The 6,191-nt window shown below is 39.7% G+C and overlaps 1 long non-coding RNA gene across 1 annotated transcript; it reads left to right on the top strand.

Annotated features, from left to right (window-relative positions):
- The first annotated feature begins 941 nt into the window (after positions 1-941).
- Positions 942-4,734, top strand: LOC121037883 (uncharacterized). Its single transcript, XR_005794048.1, has 3 exons — positions 942-1,110; positions 3,515-3,605; positions 4,641-4,734. It is a non-coding gene; the product is annotated as an uncharacterized LOC121037883 (long non-coding RNA).
- Positions 4,735-6,191: the final 1,457 nt, after the last annotated feature.

The raw sequence follows: 6,191 nt of genomic DNA, 5'->3' as shown, positions 1-6,191 counted from the left end.
TCTTTTGACTGCTCTATTAATTAAATTGACAGAAAACAGATTAACAGAAGAAAAACAATTACATACATGCAGGAGCCCCCATAAGAATATGAGACCCCCAAGGTACTCAGGCAATTGAAGTTTATATGCCATTCTGAGCTAAAGAGAAGGGGTTGGGGGCCTGAGATTTCAAAGGAAAGAAAAACAACTTAAGGAAGTTAGGAAGAGCTGATGTTTGTAAACAAATACTTGTTATGCCTTGCAGACAATGGGACACAGACAGCAATTTGCTCTCTTGGTTGTACTGAGCCTACCTCTGCCCTACCACACCTAACCCACATTCTCTGTCGTTATCCCTAGTGATAGTTCTGTCCTGGACCAGCTCTTCGATCTAAATTCTTTTAGGCAGTTAAGGAGAAGGTAAACATCCTCCTAAGTCCTTTGGACCTTGACTAACTTCAGTTCAAAGTAATCCACATGCCAAATGGCACATTTGGGGGAGGTTCCTTCGGAACTCCTTCAGAAGATAAACCATAAAATCAAAAGAAAATGGGTACCTATGGGGAATTGCTTTGTAGGTTTGACTCTCAAATCATGCAAATTATTTACACAATTTAAAACAATTTAATTTTAAATTATCAATTACTAATAATGGAAAGTGTTTTTAAAAAGAAGAGAAAAAAGAAACCACAGGGTCCAAATGGGGCCACTTGCCCCTCTGACAACAAACCGAGACTTAATTGCAAGAATGTGACCTTTACCCAGTCAATCTGGAATTTCCTGATTAGCATTAGGGAGGTGAGCAGCATGAAAGAGTCCTGCCCTTCCCCCAAAGGAAGGGAACCTTGCCTGAAACAATTCCTTTCTTTTACTAGTAATTTCCTTGTCCCAACCCACTTCTGCCTATAGAAGTCTTTCGTTTTGTACGGCTCCTCAGCCCCTGTCAACTTGCTAGACGGGATGCTGCCCGATTCTTGAACTGCTGGACAAAACCAGTTAGGCCTTCCGACTTACTCAGTTGAACTTTCATTTTTTTAATAAAAGTGAAATGAAACAGATGAACTTCATTGAAAGTCCACTTTTGTGTCAAATCCACAAGAGAACAAGAAATTCAAGTGATGGGGAAGCACAGTGAGTTGACTTTTTATTCATAGTGGGATACAAAAAGAACCGGTCCCACCCCCAAATACGTGTAAAAGTTTTAAAGTGATGATATTGGTCATGACAATATTATTTTGAGATTGTCGCATTTGCTTTGAGAGACAATGCAGTTGAATAATTATGTCAAATGTAAACTTTACGACAGCAAAGAAGGGACCGTGAAGCAAATAATCCATTTTCTTCAATGTAAACGAATTGTAGGAAAAAGAAAGGTTGAGACAGCCTACAGGTTAAAATAAACTGAAAACACCTATCAAACAATCACAATAGATAGACCTTATTGAATGCTGATTCACACAAGAAAAGATGTTTTTTAAGAGGTGGCCTTTAAGAGACGACTGGAAATTTTAATAAGGCTGGACACTTGATATTGATAACTTACGGCTGTTTTGTTTATGTATAGTAATGAAACAGGGGTTATGCTTTAAAAAGGAATTCTTACCTGTTTAACATACATCTTGATGTATTTAAAAATGAAATGATATGATAATGAGAATTAGGTCATAAGAATAACAGAGTAGAAATGAGTGGGAGTACCGAGGAAATAAATTGACCATCAGTTGATAATCATTGAAATGGAGTGGTGAGGACATGTGGAGGCATTATATTATTCATTCGATTTTTGTGTATATTTGATATTTTCCAAAATAAGATAATAAGAAATGTCAACCTCATAAAAATACAGAGATTGCTAACATTTGTTAGATTTATAAATGAAGCATAAATTTACAAGATGAAACTAAAATCCTAAGGAAGACCTAGGTTTTGTGAATCTGTAACTTTAATAAATTGAATTCCAATTGTTTAAGGCAAGATGCAACTTCTGAATGTGTTTCCTATGTATAAAAAACCAATCTCAGGGGCATGAAAATGCAAACTTAACAACACAAAGGCTTAGAGGAAAACAGCCTGGACTCAAATTCCTTCTCACCTGGAACTAGAGTTATAAAATACAAAGTGCTTAGAACAGTACCTAGCACAGAGGTAACAGTCAGGAAATTTCAGCAATCATGATTATCATCAGCCTGGGCATTGGAAAGAGAAAGGACCTTTTTCAAATATTGACCCTTCCATTTATGAACTAGGGACAAGTTATTTGGTTCCATTTAAGAAATACAGATGAAAGCGTCTTCTGTGTGCTCACCCTGAGAAACTGGGTCACTGATGTCAAGGTGTTAATAATCTAGTCTAAAGTAAATCTTTTTCTTCAGTTCTAAAACTGTTATCCTAATAATCAAAGATCATAAGTTTTCACCGACTGGTTTTGCAAATGAAGTGAAACTAGTTCTAACAATCTAACTAGAAAAATCCCCAAATGAAAACAAAAAAAAATTCTGTTTGCAGCACCCTGCCAGATGAAAATAGTCTGAAAGAATGGAAATATTTTGTGCTTTTGTTCACCACGCCAACTGCTGGTGTTGATCTGCTCTCTAAAAGGACCTACCCACTGCCCTCTGTTCAACGAACTTCTTGTCTTTTCTATTAATCCAGAAAAGATTGCATTAATTCACAAATTGCAATTTGGATTTAAATATCAGGCCCTCCTCCATTTTGTTAATGTAATTTATCACATTAGGGGTAATTTCTGATGCTTGGAAACCCAGCACCATCACCTTTCATTCGTGCATTCAACAAGTCTTTTCTACTGCCTACAACATGCGCGAGTCTGAGCTAGGAATTGAGGCAATCACTAAACACAGATGCAAAAGAGCTTATGCCTTAGCAAGACAATAAGCAATATACCTTACATGAATAAATTACATAGTATGTTAGATAGTGAAATATGCATGGAAAAAATTAATGAGTACAGAAGCATGAAAGAGGTGTCTAATAACATTTGCTGACTGATTATATATATATATATATATATATGTATATGGTGTATATATGGTATATGGTGTGTGTGTGTGTATACTGTGTGTATATATATATACACACACACACACATATTTGACTTCTATATGGTGTCTTCTATACACACACACACACATTTGACTTCTATATGGTGTCTTCTATACACACACACACACACACACACACACACATATTTGACTTCTACCAATCTCTGTAGATAGTTGTCTATGAACAACTCCTGATACTTCACAAACAATTGTTTCGGCTGACACCCTCTTAATTTACTGGTAAGAGTTTCTGTTCTTGGGAAAAAATCCTTTGGAGTTCATAATACTAACATATGGTGTTCTCAGTCTTTCAGCAACACAACACATCTATTGCTTCCGTAGAGTCCAGTGGAACCCATACTCCCATATCACACTTGGTAAATGTTTCCTCACTGAGCGTCCTACACTCCTGGTAGATTGCAGCTTGGGCTGGTTTTTCATTTGTGTGTTTTTAATCAAGTACCTTCCGACAGAGCACATACTCTTTGCCGCCACCTGAAGATTCCAAGCAAACTCTGAATGTACAGCCAGAGCTCTCCACTCGGGGGTACCAGGACTGTTGAGGTGAGAGGGCTTTGAGAGATGAGTTCGACGCCTCCCTCTGTAGCTGGGTGCTCTTGAATGCTCACTTTGCCACCTGGTCTAGTCTATTGGCCAGTGACGGCCAACACCATGCAGCAATGTGATTCTTTCCCCGCGGCTTTTGCTATCTGGGATCTCTCTACTGCCGTAGCAGTCACACCTGTGCAATCACGTAGGGCCTAGAAGGGGGATTCTGTACAAAAGTACCAGAGGCCTCCTCTCCGAACTCTTACGGGGCTGCTGAGAAGTTTCGTGCTTAGTTGTAACATTTAGCCCATCCCCTCCCTGCCTGTCCATCTAGGTTGGTTTTTCCTTTCTTGTGTTGACTCCCTTGTTTGTGAGAGGGATCAGAATGTGACATCCCAAAATACGCCACTTTGGCATCAGGCTTATTTTGAGCTGAAGGCAATTAAGAAACTGCAGGGGCACCTGGGTGGCTCAGTCAGTTAAGCATCAGCTCAGGTCATGATCTCGCGGTTCGTGGGTTCGAGCTCCGCGTTGGGCTCTGTGCTGACAGCTCAGAGACTGGAGCCTGCATCGGATTCTGTGTCTCCCTCTCTCTCTCTGTCCCTCCCCCACTCAGGCCCTGTGTGTCTCTCTCTCAAAAATAAAACATTAAAAAAAATTAAAAAGAAAAAGAAAAAGAAACTGCATACACAAGAGACCTGGGTCCTATCTCTGCCTAAAAGCCGGGGCACAAAATTACCTTTTGTGAAGGAAATTTACATTTGTAAAGGTGTCCTCCTCTTAGGAGACAACTCTTAGCATCTGAGATGACTTTGATCTGCATGACAAACCTTATTAATCATTCTTAGTCACCTGCTCACAACTTACCTCCCTAGAAGCCCCAATCTCTGCTTTCCTTTACCTATTCACTTCTCTGTCCTTGATTACAGTTTGTTAAAATGCTATATAAGCTCTTGGGTCAAACCACCTCTTTGGGGTTTTTACTTTTCTGTGAAGCCTCCATATGCATGTAAAATTAACCTTTTTTCCTGTTAATCTGTCTTTTGTCAGTTTAATTCACAGACCCCAGCTACAGAACAGAAGAACAGAAGAAAAGGGCCTGAAGACGTCAGCCAAAGCTGGACCTCAGGCGGCTGAGACTGTCGGCTAGGAAAAGGAAGATACTTCTCCACACTCTCTTTCCTTTGACTAGCAAAACCTATGTTTCCCTCCAGAAGCAGTTCATTTATCACTTCCTCTTGCAGCCTTGATGCCCCATCAGAATTTATATCCCCAACCAATCCTCCATGGTCCTTATACTATTATATCGATTGGTATACACGCCAAAGGGGATCAGAATTTGTCACTTCAAAATGCGCTCTTTTGGCATAAGGATTATTTTAAGCTTGTTGTTTTTAAGAAACTACAGACACAGGAGAAGCTCTGATAACCAAATAGAAGTTACCCGTCTTAAGAGTCACATAAACACATAAGGAAAGCCTCCATTTATAAGGGCGTCTCCCTCACTGTCCAGGGAAGAGAGGGTGGCCAGATCTCTAGAAACTCTGATCAATGCACAATTCAAAGACTTAACTCTCCATAATAAGCATACTTTTGTTTACTGTGCTTTCTAATAAGTTCCCGGAAGTGGTGCCCCAACCCCCAACATACTGCTTTGCTTTGGTTGAGATGATTTTACCATGACAGCCTAGGCTGTTTCATTTTTTTTTAAATATAATTTATTGTCACATTGGCTTACATACAACACCCAGTGCTCGTCCCAACAAGTGATGGCCTGGGCTATTTCAAACACTTACCGCTCTTCCTGGGTATCATACACAGGGGGTACATATGTTATAAAAACTGTATGTCTTTCTTCTCTTAATCTGTCTTTTTATTACAGGGGTGTAATAAAGCCTAGAAAGATAGAGGGGAAATTATTTTTCTTCCCCCACAATGCCTTTCTCCCCAGAGAGGCTGTAAGATCTTTAATGGTGAGACTAAGACATATGGTATTTATCATTGCAATTCCCAGGATTAAAAGTATGGTACACCCTAGAAAAAATAATAATAAAATAAATTAAATTTAAAATTAAGGGGCGCCTGGGTGGCTTGGTTGGTTAAGCGTCCGACTTCAGCTCAGGTCATGATCTCACGGTCTGTGGGTTTGAGCCCCGCGTCGGGCTCTGTGCTGACAGCTCAGAGCCTGGAGCCTGTTTCAGACTCTGTGTCTCCCTCTCTCTCTGCCCCTCCCCTGTTCATTCTCTGTCTCTCTCTGTCTCAAAAATAAAATAAAATGTTAAAAAAAATTAAAAAAAATAAATTTAAAATTAAACGCTTTCTGAGAAAATGATACCATCTATCAAGTATTTACTTTAAAAATATTGCACATAAACTTGGGTGTTTTCTTTTCTTTTTTTAATGTTTATTTATTTTTGAAAGAGAGAGAGAGAGAGAGCACAAGCAGGGGAGGGACAGAGAGAGGGAGACATAGAATCTGAAGCAGGCTCCAGGCTCTGAGCTGTCAGCACAGAGCCCAACACAGGGTTCGAACCCACTGACCACGAGATCACGACCTGAGCCAAAATCGGACCCTTAATCGATTAAGCTACACAGACACCC

The sequence above is a fragment of the Herpailurus yagouaroundi genome, unplaced genomic scaffold (assembly GCF_014898765.1).
Source record: "Herpailurus yagouaroundi ecotype Mexico unplaced genomic scaffold, PumYag 28, whole genome shotgun sequence".
Taxonomy (NCBI): Eukaryota; Metazoa; Chordata; class Mammalia; order Carnivora; family Felidae; genus Herpailurus; species Herpailurus yagouaroundi.
Note: the sequence above shows the minus strand (reverse complement) of the source record. Positions and strands in the feature narration are given on the sequence as shown.